This window comes from Oryzias latipes, chromosome 5, assembly GCF_002234675.1.
Source record: "Oryzias latipes chromosome 5, ASM223467v1".
Classification (NCBI taxonomy): domain Eukaryota; kingdom Metazoa; phylum Chordata; class Actinopteri; order Beloniformes; family Adrianichthyidae; genus Oryzias; species Oryzias latipes.
Genome location: NC_019863.2, coordinates 22,311,346 through 22,330,890, shown reverse-complemented (window position 1 = coordinate 22,330,890; position 19,545 = coordinate 22,311,346). Strand labels below are relative to the sequence as shown.

Genomic DNA, 19,545 nt, shown 5'->3' with positions numbered 1-19,545 from the left:
CTAAAGCTCTTATGTTAAAGGGTTAAACAAGAGAGAAAATTGTGATAATTAAGTAATAAATGTATAAAATAAAGATGACTACTTCCAAGATTTCACCTATCGCAGGCTATTTTTTGAACACAACTCTCGCAAAAAACACAGGACCGCTGTATGGCCGCTAAGGCTACAAACACATCAAGAGGAACCTAAAAGCTTAAGATTATATAGCCAGTCTTAAAGGGCTAAAGCCTAAAAAAGTGACAGAAGACATGTACAGAGACCTGCTTCTTTCAGACTTGTGTCGAAGGCTCGTTCTCTGGAGTCAGAGTTCTCCTTCATTTTCTTTCTTTTTTTTTGTCTATTCACTCCGCACATCTCCAGCTTACATCCACCTCAGCTTCCCACCCGGTCATCTCTCCAGTGAGTTCTCCCAAAAGTCCCTCCTCTGAGGGCGTGGCCTTCCACTAATCAAAAACAGATATGGGGTCAGAAAAAGATCAGCTTAAAGTGAATGAAAAACCAGACTGTAAAAAGTTTGGTTTGGTTTGATTTGATTTTCTCCACCACAGAATCAGTACAGTAATCATGCCCCGGTGGCCAATGGGCTTAAAGCCCCACCCCCTCGGGAAAATTCTACATTGAAACTGTAAACTAAAAACTGGAGGTGAAGAGTGAAGGAAAAAAATAAATAAATAAAAGTGGAAAATACAAAACAGCAGGTGTTATGAATAAACATATTTTTATTTGGTAGCAGTTTTAGGTTTAAATATATATATATAAATTTTAAAATTACCAGTATTTTTTTCAAATTTAAAATATATATGTTTTGAAACATGTCTTTTAAGTTTAAGATGCATACTTTTGAATTAAAAACTTTTTTTCTTCAAGTTCAAATTACAAATTCACCATGAGCTGATCCTGATTTGACACCAAACAACGAAACATCATAGATGACACACATGTTTCTCTTCACAATGCATGCATAGATGAAATCCTCCACATTATTTGCAGATTCTATGAAGAAAACCCACTTTTTGCTTTAACTTCCCAGATGTGATCGATCTGCTGGTGACTTCTGCTCGGGCGTCTTCAGTTATCACCTCTGTTTTCAAGCTCGGCTGGGACCTTATGCTCTTCCTGATGGGAAAGTGGGCGTAGCCATTTGTCTGAGTGAATGTAGTGAGAATGCACGAGGGGAATGCGGTAGGCAGTCAGGTGTGTGCCCTCTGACATACTATTCCACTGCAAGGTGTTACTACAGCAGCCTGTAGCGGTTTATATGACAGGCTAATGATCATGAATGAGGATGCAGATCTGTCTGGTATGTGGGAACAACCTGGACTGAATTATGCTTTTACGTGGGTATTTAAATCAGCCTCAATTGCCGACTTCTGCTTTTTAACCGTTTTCCCCAACTGCTGAAATATAAAGTGTATTTTTCTAAACCAGCTGATCAATTGGTTGAACTCTTTTCTCAAAAGCTGCACTCTCTGGTTTTGTCCTAAAATACTATTTAGCAAACTCTGGTCTATCCTTTGCAGAATACACAACACTTTCTTACAACACAATTGGTATAAACAAGATGCAAAAACTAAACACAAAGAGGCAATGCTCAAACTCAGCTCCAACACAACAGTCACCATTAACACACAATTTTGTTTCGTTTTTTTAAAACCAAAATATTGAATTTAGGTGAAATAAAGTAATTAGTGTGAGAGCGTGTCGAAAATATTTTGTAACCCAGGTGTAACCCAAGTGTAACCCAGGGGACAGGAAGTGGATCCACGGGAGGACAGGGCTGACCCAGATAACCTGCAATCTGTCAGTAATGCTTCCCCAACATCCTCTTCCAAGATAAGTTTCAAGAGTACCATATTATCCTTAACTCTTCATCACCAATAAGGAGTATTTTTGCAGAACTTTGGCGGTGAAGCTTTGAATCTGTGCTCCTGCATGTTTTTACCAACGTCATCTCCCATTCGTCTGCAGCTCCAACTTTGAATCTTTTACAAACTTATTGAAAACTGTTTTTTTTCTCTATTTTCTGTTTTAGAGTCTGTGGTTGCTGTAACTGTGTGAGAGTTTGTCCTTACTTAAGTGGTTTCTTGCCACACTTAGTTAATATTTCTAATTTTTTTTTGGGAGATGTTGTTGACATAATGATCAGTTAGGCTAACTTATGTGGCTCCAATTTAAAGAGCTGCATGGTTTTACCCCAAATATTGGTTTCCTTAACTCTGTAAAACCAAATACATCAAAGGAATGACAGAAAATTATTATAATTTTTTTTTAAATTAAGATGTTTTTTGAACCATTTGATGAAATCCACAAAAAAATCCTGCAACATATTCTTTTATGAGATGTATAGTATAAATATTGATATGCTGGTTGATTTGGTAAGTTTTTGCTTATGTGACATTACGGTTTACCCTTGGATGCCGCCACCAGAAAACTACAATCAAAAGCACTGGATTCTCCGACATAAGAAAAAGAGGCGGTGCTTTTAGGAAAATAGACAACCTTTATTACAAATATTATTAAAATTCCTATTCAAATAGACACCCTAAAAGAGTTAACCAAACAACAAGGGCGATCATGCCCAGCCCACACAGTCAGCTGCACTCAGCCTTGCGCTCTTTGTTGCGGCACAACAGGCTCAATGCCACGGCCCTTGCTTCCCGTGGCATAACCGATGCCAGTCCAAGGTGGGGGGGACACTGGGCTCTGGTGGTGCGCGGGGCAATGGGAGGCCAGAAGGGACATCAGCAGAGGGCCTATAAAGCCTCAGTCAGTAGAGGATCAGACAGAGACCTGCTGCTTCCAGGTGGGAAGGGGCAGCAGGTGTGCAGCCTTTGGCTTTGTGTTGGCCCTAACCATAGCCAGATCGCAGGCAGTGTTTGGCCGCTCATGCGACTCCTGTGGAGAGTCCTCCTGAGCTGCGGGAGCAGGAGTGGTGCCACTGCCGGGATATCCGGGGATCGTGTGTGCTCCGAACATAGTTTCAGTGACTACCGGCCATCCACGCACTGGGGAGCGGCGTGACGGAGCTGGATCAACAGCTATCGGAACGGGTTCCCCCTACGGCCTCTCATCGCCCCGGGCACCACCAGAGCCCAGTGTTCTCCCACCTTGGACTGGCGTCGGTTATGCCACTGACGCAAGTGGCTTGGCATTGAGCCTGTTGTGCCGCAACAGAAGGCGCATGGCTGAGTGCAGCTGACTGTGTGGGCTGGGCATGATCACCCTTGTGGTTTGGGTAACTCTTTTGGGGTGTCTATTTGAATAGGAATTTTAAAAACACTGCCTGCGATCTGGCTATGGTTAGGGTCCAACACACAGCCAAAGGCTGCACACCTGCTGCACCTTCCCACCTGGAAGCAGCAGGTCTCTGTCTGAAACTCTACTGACTGAGGCTTTATAGGCCCTCTGCTGATGAAGCAGCTGGTGTGCCAGGTGATCTTAATCAAGTGGCCCTCTGCCTGCCACACCTACAAGAATGTTAACTTAAGATGCAAAAATATTCGTTAAGCCTATTGAGTTCAGACTGGACCAGTGGGGAGGGACGTCTTCTTTTTCTCATGTTTACCAGCGCATGTCCACCTACAGCTGGAAGAGGCTTGGTGCGAAATGTTCAAGCGGTGAAAATCTTGCTTATGGGGGCGAAATGGTTCGGCTCATTCCTAGCGTCCTTGCAATGGCTCTATGGATTCCCATCATGTCAGGAGAGTGGCCTTGGTTTATCTTTATTTGAATAACAAACACAGTCGTCGTCAGGCTTGTCGCCGTGTCGGGGTTCACCAGATAAACCATCGATGCTCTGAGTCCTCCATTATCAGACAATTTTCATTCAGACATCAGTACCAAATCAAAGTACTTGACTGATTAAAACATTTGACCTGATTTGACTGGAAACATGCGTTCAAAGACCAACTGTTTTCTTTGTAGCACCTCAAAACGATCGTAAAAACATGTCTAGATATGTGTGAAGACAAAAGTTTTGAACACGGTAGCCCAAAATGCACAGGATCACATATAAATACAGTGAATCAGCATCAGCAGAATCTTAAAGATTTCATGCCGCTGCTCAACTTTATGAAAATTGTCGGCGTGGTCATGAATTTAGACAGCCAGTCAGGCAGGAATGATGCCATTACGAAATCGGGTGACAGCTAGGCAGCCACAGGACGGTGTGTACTGTACATGTCACCGGACAGCGATTTCCAAATCAAGTGCTGCCAGCTGCCGGGGGGTATATAAAAGGCGGGCCATTCTGCACCACTGGTCATTCGCAACTCAGATCCTTCTTCACCCCTTTTTGTGCGCGTTGCTCTTCTAAGATTATTGCAACAAACACAATTTTCTGCCTTCTTCGTGCTCTTCTCAGCATCAACTGAAATTGGTCAATACACGGCTCTCAGAGTCGCTGTGGTGCTATCAATGCCATGATGAGTTTTGTGCGGCATCAATGCAGTCTCCCCATTTCGACCCACGGCAACCCTGATTGTCAGATTGACGTCCAGTCATCGCTGGGCCTCCTCCCCATGTCAACAGCCCTTGTCGAAAGGCTGCGCTCCTATTGTATGATTTTTAACAATCTAGTCGCCATAAAATGACTTTTCTCCGCGGCCAATGCGCAGCGTGAAAAAATGTGACTGCCGCCTCCCTAATGCTGCCGCTTTTCCACCTACCACATTTGCTTAAAAACCTGCATTTAGCTAGGTCGCCATCCGGTGGCATTTTTTGAATGTAGCGTTTAACATTTTCAACATGGTCTAACAGAATTATAAAGACTTGATCATCAACAAATCCATTATTTCAATACAGCAAGTAGACATCCAAAAATGGACAATAAATTTGGTATTCTCACCATAAAGTTTTGAAAATTAGCACTTTCCGCCAAAAGTGCTTTTGAGAATGATAATGTGCTACAGGGCAGAAAACAGGGTCCAAGTTATATATCCAAAGGGGTTTTTAAGGAGCGTTTTAATTACGCTAAAGGGATAAGGGTCTCAGAAATGTGTGTATTAACTATAAGACCAATTCTTATATAGGGTTAAGCCAAAGAAAAGCAGAAAGTCCTCAAACTGAACAAAGCGGAGAGAACAAACACAAATTAAAGAAAAAAACCCAGAAAGTTTTGTAACTGCGCTTAAAAACCAGCCAACTACATGAGAACCCACCAAAAACACGAGTCAAACATATCTACTTTTTAATGATGACAGTAAGGCTGCTTGTCAAACTGTTCCAAAAGTTTCTGCTGTTCAAATTTTTCTACCAGTTTCATCATAAAATGCCCTAAAAAATACATGAAGACTTCCAGGTTGCCCTGGTGCTTCTGTCTTCACGAGCAGCATAATCAGAGCCAGAGAACCAAGAAAAAGTCAGAAGGTTGAGTTACAGACATAATCAAAGCTGATTTTACACGTTTTATAGTGTATGTGGAGACGGTGCATGAGCAGTACATCCCTGAGTTTATCACGATTCATTAGAGGAGCTTTTTTTTTTTTTTAAAGTTAAATGATCCAAAAACACACACGTTTTTGGGATAAATCCAGAGACAATTGATTCCAAAAGCAAGACTTTAATTTATTTTAGTGGGTTAAACATTCCTCATCGTGGCACGGTGCTTAGATATAAGTGCAAGCAAAGACAATGATGCAATGTTTGACATGAACCTTCAAGTATAGAAGATTCTGATTAAGTAACTGTCTTATCCCACCAGAAGTTTCCAGATTTCCTTCAGTCTTCAGTTCCTCATTGAAGGACCGGACACGGACTCAAACACAAAATGATTACTTCAATTTATGGCTTTGTAATTTATTTAGTGTGGCGTTCAAACATTTTACAGCTGATGTACCGTTTCACATCATTACAAGTGGGGTGAAAACGCAATTTAGACCCCACAAAACAGCGAGCTGAACCTTTTTTCTTCAATGATTTGTGATCTTCACTGGTGTCCATGGATTACATGAAATCCTCTCCACCTTTATCCACCTTTGTCATGGCAGGGATAACACGTCAATGTAAGGGTGGGGTCATAGGATAGCACAAGGGCTATAAAAAGTCCCAATAGCTGTCATGCATCGGTGTGTGTCAGCAACCATTTCGTGGTTCAACCTCCCATTAATGTTGAGTGTAATTTGCCATCAAGGCTTTTGACTGGAAAGACCCATCATCAAAGACGCAAGGCTCAATGAAATGAAACACTAAAGCCTTAGAGGGTTGACTCGTACTGGTGCTACGTGTTTTTTGGTTTTGCAGACCCTTGGAGGTTCATAGAGAAGAGCGGTCACACCTTAAAGCAGGGATTCTCAAAGTGTGGCCCGCTGGAAGATTGTTTGTGGCCCTCAATAAAAGAGAGCCAGAGCAGGTTCCTTTGAGGAAAAACGTTGTGTTGGCGAGAAGAAAAGGCGCTTTCGAGCTAAGTGGACAAATGGTTACTTTGTCGTACGTCATGGGCTGGATAAAGTCATGTGCTTTATTTGTAAGCAGGCAAATGAAATGCTCAAAGAATTCAATATAAATCATCACTATGTTACAAATAATAAAAACTATGACAAATTTACCGGCAAGGAGGACAACAATAATCTAACAACTACAACGAGGCTATGCTGCACAGCAGATAAGGTGGCCCCCAGTCTAATGTCAAGTTCTTAATTTGGTACAAAAACTTTGAGAACCCCTGCCTCAAAGGGTGCGAAGGTGTGTCCTTTGCCCAATCCTGACACTGGTCTGTCTGCAGTGCATCTCCCTTGCGTTCCATGGAGAGATTTTCCCACGACTGTCAGTTAGTTCACATTGTCTCAGATGTATCTCTGGTAAGACCCCCCCTGGTAAGCCCCCCACCTCACCTCTGGCTCCCAGAGGAGTGATTGGTCCTACCACCCCTATGTCGAGTAGCTCTACTCTCTTATGTAAGGGTTAATGGCTGACAAAGTGCTTCCGCGAAGTGCGTTAAAAAGTGATAATGCACACTTTGAAGGCTATTAACCTGCTTATACCATGGTCCCTTCCTTCCAAAATAAATAAATATTCAACAGTTTTTAGTCCTTAATTCTTGTTTTTATTTCCGATTTGGATCGTTTTTTTCCCCGAAAAGTGGATTATTTGTTGCATGGTGGGGCGCCTTGTCATGGTAACATGACAGGGAGCCGCACCACCCATGCAGTCAAGATTCGGCGATATAAAGCGATATATATATGCTGATCTTTCCGATGGGCTAAATAAAGCATCAGTTCAGAGAGAAGGTTTGCCTCTTATCAGTTGTTTTTGTCCAGATGATGAAGCTAAAGGTTGTTTTAAAGAAGCCGGCGCAGTGATAAAGAAAAGTCAAGCTAGGTGACCGGAACTTCTTTTTGGGGCGTACATTATCACTTTTTAATGCACACCCAAAAGCCAATCAGAATCAAGTATGCACCGGACCATGGTATGACTAAAACTTAAGCAACCAGGACTGTGTCCTGTCCTTCCTTAGCGAGTCATTGTAAAATGCAAATTTTGTGTCATAAATTTTGTTTTTGTACTGCCAATATTAAAATGTTGTCCATGGCGGAAATGGATACCAGCGTTATGTGCAATGTTACGTGCGTTATTGCAAGGGCACATGGAAAGATCGTGAGAGGGGGTGAAGAAAATAAAATTAAAAAACATCAGATAAAAAAAAAGTAAAAGTAAAAGGAATGCAAATTTAAAAAAAAGTCAAGGACTTCTACCCTTTTGTTCCTTTTCATTCAAACCAGGTGTTGAACATCCATTTCTCTTCACACGCTGACCTGGAGTGCACAAACAAGAGTTTCACAAGAGAATTTCATTACATCTCTGAGTTTAGAGATCAGACTGAGCTTTGACCTTTTTAAAAAAACAAAAACAAAAACCTCTCCAGTCTCTTATTTAAACCTGCAAACTGTTGGAAACACTTCACAGATGGATATCTCTCTCCCCTCTTCTCCAGCCATTCACTTCTGTCCTGTGAGATGTTGAAATGAAAGTATAAAGAAATCGCACGAACTTCCGTTAATTAGCCATATTTTTTCGTTTTTCCTGCAAGCGGGGAGGGGTCAGGGAGGTGTTTTGTTGATGCTTTTGACTCGTGATCTCTTTTTTTAAATTGTTTTTATTTTCCATAACTGATTTAAATGGATCAGGGAACAGAACAGGTCACGGCCACCACAGAGCCACTGCTTTGAAAGCTTGTTTTCATTAGTATCTCCCCTTAAATGTTCGCTTAGTCACTTTTTTTATGAAGATACTTATATTTTGAGTGTTTTTTTTGCAAAGTTGATATATTCAGTAGGCTGAACCGCAGACCGTTCTTGACCTGGATTCTTGTCCATCCCATTTACTGTATAAGAGAACTGGACTAAGTGACCCCTCCCCCCTCGCGTTCCAAACTGGAACTACCCACTGGTCCCAAAATGCCAAAATCCCATAGACCTGTATTGAGATCTCTATTGAAAAATTCCTTTTGTCAGAATAACTATTCTTGCTCAACTACCTTTTTAACATGTTCTTGCTAATCCTTTCATGATATTTTTTTTTGTAGCAATCTGGCCAATCAGATGTCTAAATAAAAGGAGGTGGTCTCACACCGAACGTTCAAACCGGTTGATTGATAGATTTTAATTGATTAGTCTGACCGATGACGCCAATTGGATGAGCAGTGAAACGTTTCAAGGAAGACGTTTTTAAGACTACCCAAAGGATGACTAAAAGCAGGACGGGAAAGTCACTATTGTGTGGGACTTTTTGCACATAATCAGATAGCTTTTTCCTTGGAGACCATAGAACATATACCGTAATTTCCGGACTACAAGCCGCTACTTTTTTCCTGTGCTCACAGCCCTGCGGCTTATTCTGTGACGCGGCTGATTTATGGATTTGATTGGCGGCCGCCATGTACGTACATTCGGGCTCGGTGAATGGTTTTGTATGCGCCATCCACCACCAAGCACAAGTCATTTTTTTTTAACACACCCCTGAGCAGCCAAACAGCATGGACGTCGCATCCCAGAATCCTTTGGTGCCACTAGACCCAACGTGCACTTGATCGCCGCTACAATATGATAAAGCTTTCAAGTTAAAAGCAATCGTTAAAAGCAGCGTGAAAAAATCCCCCATCAGTAAATGGAAATGCCGGTCAGCTGCGTGACGGAGAGAACAGCGCATGCTCAGAAGTGTATTTACCTCTGAGTCATAGTGACTCGGCTGGCTGCACGTAAATATGTGTGAATAACATCAGCCTTTATTTTGTCGGGACACGACTGGAAACACAAATCCATTTGGTCGTTTTTACGGTTTCTGACTGAGCTGAATTTTGCATTGAAAAGCTCACAGCCGCCGTGTGAGCTTTTCGGATAGGAAGGGGAGACAAGGAGCCCACTTGGCGAGCGCGGAGCGCAGAGGCGTCCGGGGAGCAACAAGTGTTTGTTGTGAAAGGAAGCTTCTGACGAACGCGCCGCGCTGAGGCGCACGTATCGCGCTGAGGCGCGCGCTATTTTACTGATGTTTTTTAACCAGCCCCGTTAGTACCATAATGCTGCCGCGACACAAGTGGAAGGAGAGCTGTTCCTTTTCACCCCTCCATGCACTGCTGCTCCTTGCTCATTCTTAAACACGAACAACAGTGTGGCGAGCCGGGCGTTGGCCCCGCCTTTAGCCCCTAAGACTCATGGGAAATGGGGGATCGCGGATGTAAATTTCCTCATCATAACTGAGGGATGTAATGTTGATTATATGGTTACTGTTAGTAATTTTATGTATGATACCTAGTTTGTCAATAAGTTAAAAAAAATAAAAAAAAATCAAATAAAAAAACCCATAACTGAGGAACTTGTGAACAGAATAGAGGTGCATGCTGTTTCAGATGTGGGTGTAATTATATACATGAGCTTGAGACAAGGCCAGTACCTGCCCACAGTGTGGTAATGAGCCATGCACACTCTGGTAGTCAGGACGCGCTTTGTCGAGGCAGCGGCTTGTATAATGATGCGGCTTGTGTATGTACAAAAATATTTAAGCACGTTAAAATAGGTGGGTGCGGCTTGTAATCGGGTGCGCTTTATAACCCGGAATTTACGGTAATATCTCTATTTTGAAAAATTGTGGACTTGGGCCCCTTTTGAACTAACCGATTCAATTCTTAAACTGTTGATATTTCCATGAATGAAAAGGGATTCCATCTATTCTTCACTAGAAAAACCAGAGTCCCTGGTCAAAGATCAACCTTGCTTAACTTGCAACGCATGTTTAACAGATGCGAGATTTGCACATAGAAACTTACATAACACTGCGTCTAAACGTGCTCAATAGCTGCACATTTCATATGTAGAGCCAAGAAACGTCGTGTGAACGCAAACGTTTTGGACCCAGAAGCCTAAAATGCGCATATGGGTGCATTTATATAGACTTTTCATTGGAAATGGCTGTTTGAACACACGTTGTAGATGTCGATGTGAACTATCAAATTAGTTACGGTACTTCAAAGAGTTATTGTTATTTTACTGTCACCGGAGACAGCTCTGGTGTTAGAGGGTTAAAACTATTTTCAAGAAGATGTTTTACGAGTTGTGTTCCCTTTTAATAAAATACAAAATAAAGGGAAACATTTCTGTCATTTTTTTTAACTCTTAGACATTGAACATGTCGTCGGCAACACCTAAGTAACACATGCTCTTTGACATACCGAATCTACTGATCCCAACCCCTAAAAACAGCAATTTTTCAAATCAGCTTTTTGGATGCGTTTATAAGCAACACATTACTTACTTCAAGTTTTGCACGACGGCGCAAATCTCCTTTTCTCTGCTTCAGAATCCACTGGATTTTTAACAGTTGAAGAGTTTCGGTAGTCCAAATAATTTAAACACTGGAGATAATTCTCTATGTTCAAGTGTTAAAAGCTCCCATGTCACATGTCAGTATGACGTCCCAAAGTTGTGTTCCGTCTAAACAGCAAAGGACTTTTACCCAAATGCTGTGTGAACATGACCTCAGACAGTTTTACACACTGCAGGCAGGGAAGGGATTCAAAATAACTATTAACCACAGACTACCGGGATCTTCTGCATCAACCATCAAGGGAGTATTTAAAACCCTGCGACATAATAAATCGACTTCTGTTATGTGGAGGTCAAAGCTCAGATTCAGTCATAAATAATCCCTACACCTGGATGGTAGGCAGACACCCCAGCAGGATTTAGGATCCAAGAGCCTTCCCATCACTCATTCCTCCGACTTGGGTTACCTGTAGATGAAGGTGTGTAATGTGCGGCGTCAGTGAATGTGATAGCCTCATATCTCTCCTGACCTTGATCTGTCGTTTCCTCTGCAACACCCCAACCCTCCCAATCCCAACCGACACACACAAACACACACACGCCTTTTCTGAACCAATACGACACCAAATGACCTTAATTAATGGAGTTTCACCTCTGCTGTATTTCCCATCAGTCTCTCCTGGAGTTCTGGGGTGACCAGAAACATTAAATATTCAGATCTCAATCATTTTCTATATTTAAGTCAATCAAATGTAATAGTCATGGTAAGGTTAAAAAAAAAAAGAGTAGCAGCAATTATGGTGCAATGACAGGGGCATTTGTTTAGTCAATGCTGAATTCCTCTTCTCTCTCTTCAGTTCTTCCACAGAAGAGAAGATGAATAAAAATAATTTTAGAATTTTCTGAAGATTAACAAAGTAAATGGCTGTTTCTTTCATTAAACACATCTTTCGACCTCCAGTTTGCAAAATAACTGATTTGAAATGTTTGGATTCCTCCACTTCAACAATTGAATGTATAAAGCTACGTTCGGACCGAGCTCTGAAATGCACGTTTAAGCGACCGCTTCTGATGAAAGGTCCATGTAAACGGGCACATATGAACGTTTCGGGCTTCCATGTTCAAAATTCTTACCATCATGTTACACTACGCAAGTTTATAAGTACATTTTTGGGCTCTACCTATAAAATGCACTGCCACTGAACGGGCGATGAAAGCCAGATCAATTGATCTTTGACAACTTGGATTTAATAGTGAAGTACAGGTAGTGCACTTTTTGAACCACGGAAGTGCCAACCATTTGAAAATCGATTATGGAGGAGAAATTAATAATGGCAGTTTGTGCCCAACTGGAATTGAATGACAAGTTTTTCATATATCAGAATAGGGGCGTAAAGGAAGACGCCTGGAGCAAGATTGGTAAGTTTGCCCTCCTTCGACATTTCACATAAAACCCCAGGGTGTGATTGGCCCAAGTTGATATTAGTTATCGTTTCTATGGAAACCACTGTCAGGAGTGAGCTTCTTGGAAGTCCAGACCATTACCACTCAAAGGCCGTGTCAAACAGCCACTACGTACATTTTGTGCACTTTCCAAGTATGATTTTGGTCTTTTGCGATACACGCATGATATACGTAATTTACAAGTGTTTTATCACGTTTGTCATTCCAATGTGTGCAGGGTCTGTACATGAATTCGGTTTTGAGCTGTTAAAGGTTTTTGGTTGGTTAAGTACGGTTTATGTGTATTTAATGTTTTTTTGCAATTATTATTAATATTAGTTATTATTATTACTGGTAAATCTTATGCTTTTTTTTTTGCGAGATGCATACTGAAATTTGTGGCTTTCACAACCGTCCCATGTATGTCTAACAGACATTTCACCCATGTACCACCGATGCATAACTTTATTATTGCGTATTCAGCTCACATATCACGTTGAAATGACATAATTGACACAAAAAATCACTAAAGAATTGCATATAAACAGCGGAATAATCATGCATGGTTCCTTAACGTGTTCTTTTTCCACATTAATTCACGTATGACCAGTTTTCATCTGTGCAATATGCACAAAATGTATGTATGTAGTGGCTGTGTGACACGGCCTTGAAAGTGGGTTACATTAAATTTGTCAATTAAACATTTCAGAAAATGAGACCGCACGCCTTTATTAATGTATATGATTGGTCAGTTTATAACTTAAATAACTTGCAAAACAGAAATAAAAAAAAAGGTTTTGTAAGAACATATTTAAAAATGGAGCAGATAGCTATTCTTTTAGCTAAACTGTAAACTGAAGTAGGCCTATTGCAACTGACACTGTTTATTTTTTACGCTTTTATTTTCTTCTAACACCTTTGCTCTGCCTTTACTTGTAACATTTGTGGTAACCTATAGCACGTCACATAACAATAACATTTTATTGTATAATTATTTTATAAATATTGAATGAGCTGTGATAGTCATACAGCATTCTGCTGCTGCCATAAGATGCTAATGGGGCATAGAACTTCCGATTAGTCGTTACTTACAGATTACATTACTAACCATTATTCATCATTTGTGGCAGCCTAAATGTTATCAAACATTTTCTTTAACCAGTTAACTCGGGATTTTAAGTTAAAGTGGGTTCATTTTAGCTCTGCTTTTACAAAGTTTATATTTTATTTCTTTCCATCATGCTCGGTTCAATAATTATTCACCTTAATTTTCATAAATCTTTGTTGTTTTAATGATGAATATTTACCATTTACTAGAACTCATGTGACAAAACCTTATTTGACCAGTCACAACTAGAAATGTGCCAATCATAGGGTTGAAAACAGCAGCCATGAGCTAATGTCTCTTCTCTGAAGTAGAGATCGATATAATATAAAGTGGTAGACGTGTTTTGGCACAAGTTGGTATGGACGAGCAAAAATTCTGACTCTGATGGGGTGGGGAGTGGTACCCCCCCGGGGGGAAGAGTCTCGCCGGGGAGTAATTCAGTATAGGACCGCCCCTGTTCCCAACTTTGTTGATAACACATTCCACAGTGCGATAATGCTACATGATAGCAGCGTTAGCAATATTAACAATAACACCCAACCTAATTTAAAAAGTCGAAATAAATGTGTAGAAAAATTAGTAGTGAAAGTATAAATTGTATTCAGACTTTTTGACCGAGTGCCATGTACCAACCAGAACGAATGCATATATAAGGCGCTCCGGATTATAAGATGTATTTTGATTAAAAAAAAAAAAAGGAAGCCTTTTCAGTGCGTCAAGTAATCAGGGGAAAAGGGTATATTCCAAATATCAATTATTTGTGCTGGAAACATATTTAAAAAAAAAAAACCAGACAAAAAACAACTAATTTATAAAGCTGGATCTAAAAATACAATCTGACATCCAAGGTGGTGAAAAATAAAACAAACTTTTTTTCTTTCCCGAGAATCTCTTAACAGATTTGAAGAACTATTTTTTATGGAGATAAAAAGGAAAACAGACTGTTCCTCCACTGTGAGTGTTGTGGTGTTTTCTGGGCGTGGGAGCTGTGATAAAAATCCACACACACTCAGGTGAGAACCCACTACAGCAGAAGGGGGGGGGGGGGGGGGGGGGTCCTGTTCTGGTGATTATTTATTCATGCGTTTCATTCTTCCCCGCGTCAGCAGTGGGCGCTTCCTGCTGCACATAAAGGCGGCGGAGCCGGAGGGACGCGCGCACACTGCGAGTCTGCGCTCCGCGGCGCCGCTGTCCTCCTCTGCGCCTGCAGGCAGCACCAACCGGACTGAGAGAAAACGAGCTCGTGGAACACAGGTTCTCTTCATTTTTGGGGAGGGGGATTACGGATCTGCAAAAGGCGCAGGAGCAAAGAAAGAAAGAAAGAAAGAAAGCATATCTTTTCTTCTGTTCCACTGAGAAGAAGGAGGAAAATGCGCGCGGAGCGACGCGTCTAACGCACCGAGGAGTTTGTGAAAGCAGGTCCATGAAGAGGAAAAAGATCTGCATCAGTAAGTGTGTTTTCTGACTCACACTTTTCTGCAGTTTGGAATTGAGATAGATGAAGCTCTCTTTCTCTCTCTCACACACACACACGCACACCGACACACACACACACACACACACACACACACACACACACAAAGATGCACAGAGTTGTGTGTATCGGATGAGCGCAGGGCGCGCACGCTTCTCCTCAGAAGGGGATGCTGCGTCTCTGGGAGGACGATTCCCCTAAAAAGTCCAAACGGTGGAGCTCAGTCCCACCAAGCAAGTGCAGCAGAAAGGCACACATCTTAAATTTTAAGATGTTAAGATTTTAAGAGAGAAACCAATTCAGCTTCAAATTAGTCAATCCTGACAAAACCCTAAAACTTGTGGATGAAAATCCCAGCTCAGCATCTGTGGGCATCACGCTCTGTTATCCAGAGAGGGATGACAGAGGGTGCAGTCATCTTTATTTATGGAGGTACATATTTTGAGAATAACAAGCCTGACGTGAGGTGGAGCACATCTGCGGTGCAGCAGGATCCAGCATTGTTGGGTTTGTACGGAGGCTTTCAAATAGCCCTTTATATTGGAGCAGACAGCCAATTACATCCGGCTGCAGCCCCCTTTCTCCTGAAATGAAGTGAACGGATGGAGGGGAAGAATGGAAAGAGGTTAAGAGTCTGCTGCTCTTCATTTTTGACCTCCACTCGGCTGCAACTAGGATAAAACGTGGGGGGGGGGGGGGGGGGGGGTTAAGTCTGGGGACGTGACTGGCTGGGTGTAGGGATAGATGCCCTGCTGTCTTCAAAGTGCACTAACTGTACCCCCCAGAAGCACGGATCAGCTGAGGAACGCAGCATGGAAGCAAACATCTGCACATCTGCAGATGTTTGCTTCAGCATCCGCAGCGTGGATTGTATCCTCATCCCCAGGGAGGGCTCATGTGTGTGCCCCCCCCCTCAGTGGAGTGATATTTCAGAAGCGGAGCTCCTGTTTACAGTTACCGCTGCACGCGTTGCCCTCCAGCGTTCCAAGATTGACCTTAGCTGTCTTTCTGAGTGTCAATCACACTCATGAAGTGGGTTTCCTTTTTGTTCTCTTTCTCTTTAAAAGCTCTTTTATCCTGCCTTCATGAAAGAAGCAGAGGCACGCCAGGAAGGAGAAATCCTGCTGCCGATTGTTTTGTGAGCGGTAACATCTGTTGGGACCGAGTCAGGGGAGTGAAAATGACATGAAATGACTTTTCGTTTTAAGCCTTAATGTTCAGTTTTGGAGGGAGCCACATTAGAGCCAAATGGCTCACAGTTAGCTCTGTTACATGAGGCATTTTGCCTCATTTCAACTTCACTTAAGTTTTTATGACACAATAATATCTGCTTTTTGAAATTCCATGTGATCAGCTGAAGTACGCTACAAACGGACTCAAGCCCGTTTAGTTCTTTTGTTTCTGCAATCGTGGAGGAATGACAACTATAAAGACAATTCAACTATTTGTTTTCTATGGAATTAATACTTACTACTTTAAGCAAAATGATTTTATCTTTTCATGTTGTTGAATTAAAGATGATTAAAAAAAGAACAAAAAATCTTGCTAAAAATGGTCTATAATAGTAAAGAGTTCAAAACACAAAAGCATAAAAAAAATGCGGCCAAGGTTTTATCAATGCTAAATTGCTTGAAATAACTCAGGAAAAAAGCAAGTGCACACAAATTTTTGCAGATAAAAATTAGAAAATTTATTAAACTGATAACCGTTAACACTCTTTGGGCAAAATTCTCTACACAACAACATAAAACCAAGAAATGCTATGCGCTACATTAGCTTAAATTAGCCGGAAAGAGTTCTTTAAAAACAAAAAATAAATCTTAAAGAAATCTACTAGCTAGCTTAAAAAAACAAAAACAGGTACAGCAAAGAAATTAAAGTTTCATACATTTTTATTCCTTTGTCGCAACTTGTTTGAAGCAAGTTAATTGTTGATTTTTAAATTTATAAGAATTATTTTGTGTTTTATAAACTTTTTTATTCGGCTAACTAAAGCTAACCTTTTCAGAGAACAATGTCTTTAAATTGGATAATTTCTCTGCTATTTTGTGCTTGTAACTATTAAACATTTCATAGTAAAATTATTCACCTTTTTGCTTTGTTGACCGTGTTTTTTTGCATGTTTTTTTTTAGTTAATTATTCTTACATTTAAATTTTTAACAGCTAACAGCTCAAAACAGCGGACAAATGATGACATTTAGAAAAAATATTTTCTGAAAATGCTTAAAAGTATGAGATGTTAAAAAATGTAAATAACCCAGACGGATACCGCTAAAACAACCTAATTTGGACAATTGTAAAATGTGTAAATTTAGGATATTTTTTGACAAATTTTAATGTGTCAAAAAGCTGCCCAAAATGTAAAAACTAGTATTTGTTCCAGTTTACAGGAATCTCAAGAAGATAGATCTCAAAGAGTTTTAAGGACTGTTCCTTTGATGTATTTCAATGGAACTTAGAAGATAAAAAGCTTTGGAAAAATTCAACATAAAAACCAAAGCCGAGCTATTTGCTATTGGAAGTGATATAATAGAACAAAGAAAGCTGAAGTACGGTAGTTGGATATAAAAAGCAGAGCGAAATGACCTCACAGGAATGAATGTAACATCACGATTCTGGTTTTGAATTTTTCAAAAAGAAAGAAGAAAAAAAAGACATCTTTTTGCTGGTGTGATCTGATGTTTGTGGATCTCCATCTTTCCCAGCAGCCTTTGTGCTCTGAATCAGAGCCGCAGTGTGTGCTCGTCTTTGATAGAAAGTCTTTTTTCCTCTCCACCTGATTAGATTCTTTTGCAATTATTCTGGCCTCGGGGGGGAAATGGATGCCTTTAACCACCTCTCCTATCAATTATGCGCCAAACAACAGCCCCTGAACCAAGGAGTCATCTCATTTACTGCAGAACGCGTTTAGCCAATGACTTCTATTAGGTTTAGCTTCTGCGGAGGTGAAAGTGCGATGCCTCATTACGTCTGGCAGAGCAATCTTTTGCTCATCATTTCAGCTGAGAAGGCTGAAGGAAGAAGCACAGAAGCTGCCGCTCCTTCATCGCTGTGGAAATCAGGGGGCAGGGCTGGTTTTTCTAAATCTCCAAAGTGTCCAGAACTTTGCGTTCCTCTTCTCTGAGTCTCCTTAAGCTCCAGGTGATTCAAGTCTCTGCTGCAGCTTTTGTTTTGTTTTTTGGAGTATAACAGGTTTTGTTTGAAGGAGGAGCAGCTATGCATTGTAATTTTTTTGTGTTGTCCATTTGTTCATTTTCCTTTTATGGCTTACGGTTGGTTACGGGTGGATATAGGCTGTCTGCGAGCAAAAAATGGACAAACCTGTATGAGGTATGTAAAAATTTTAAAGATCGCAGACCCCTATGTGAACCCGTAGAGCCGAAACTTTCAAGCATATTTTTTTTCTACGAGCCACAGATCGTAGCGAATACCAATACAACGCGGAAGTGAAGGCTGTGTCACGCAGTCTACTTACAATTTTTACCGTATTTTCTACGTTAGAAATTTCAGTCTTTCGTGATACATGCGTTACATAATTCATAAGTATTTCTTGCTTTCCTCATGTGCACAGTTGTCGGTTGAGGGCTTCGGCGTCTTCACGTAAAACATATAATATAATATATATAATTATTAATAAATAAATACAAAAAACACAAGTGTTTATAAATTAACACCGCGTGCGTGAGAAGATTCACAACCTCCTTTTGTAACAGTAAAATCGTTTTGAGCTGTTAAAAACTCTGATTGGTTGAGAATGATGTATTTTATGTAGTATTTACGGTACACAAAAGTTAGGTGAATCCTATGTGCAGTAATTGGGCAGGACTTTTGCGAGATGGATACCCAAATTTTTACACTTATGTTTAATGGCCTTTTCACACATGTACCACTGATGTATAACTTTTATATCGCGTATTTGTGTGGCGCACATAGCACTTTCAAATTATTTAATTGATTTTACTTTGATTTATGTGTTCTTTGCGTGGTTTATTCATACTTCTTCCGTGGTTTTAATGTTTAATGTTCATTCTGATACATCTGTCAAAATTTCACGTAAAAATTACAACTTTTCTCACTTTTTTCCTGTATGTTCACGTATGACCAATTTTCATCCGTGCAATATGCGCAAAATGTGTGTAGCGGCTGTGTGATACGGCCTTAAAGGGTGAAGTGGGTGAGACGCAGGCAATTTTTTCACACCCCACCGAACCCTCCGCACTGCGTATATGCAACTATTGCTGCCACCATTGCAAGCAACTGTTTCGCGTAGCTTAGCTGTCAATCAGAGAGACGTTTATGTCGCTATCCCACCGGCGTCCTGAGGGCACTTACGGTTCGCCTTCACACCCTGTGGCTGCAGATTTTGCTCGGGGTCAATAAGGGGCCAGTACTCGCACCTTTCTAACAACTGTGCAGTATAAGCGCATCGAAAGACAGCATCACCTGTACGTCACAAGTGCGTGTGACTTAAATTGTCTCTACAAATACTCCACGAAATATCCCTTAAGGTAGGTGTACAAGCTTCAAAGTAAATGCAAGACACATCCCTTTCAGACAAAGTTGCCTAGACAACCCTTACTAGTAAACCCCCCATATGGGTGCGTAGGACTAATGTCTTACCAAGGCTTTTGAGTATTAAAAGACAAATATAACTTGTAGCACATCTTCTGTGGGTTCGGACGACTGATGGGTCAAGAACTGGATCCTCTGCAAATAAATTTGCACTATAAAGTGAAGGTCCAATGTTTTTTTTTCCCACTTGGTT

General features: G+C 41.0%; 1 protein-coding gene across 1 annotated transcript in view; it reads left to right on the top strand.

Moving 5' to 3' along the window:
• The first annotated feature begins 14,449 nt into the window (after positions 1 to 14,449).
• Positions 14,450 to 19,545, top strand: part of LOC101162284 (contactin-3) — an 89,012-nt gene continuing 83,916 nt past the window's right edge. The window contains exon 1 of the mRNA XM_020703382.2: positions 14,450 to 14,753. The gene's annotated coding sequence lies outside the window, so the exon portion shown is untranslated. The remainder of the gene's footprint in view (positions 14,754 to 19,545) is intronic.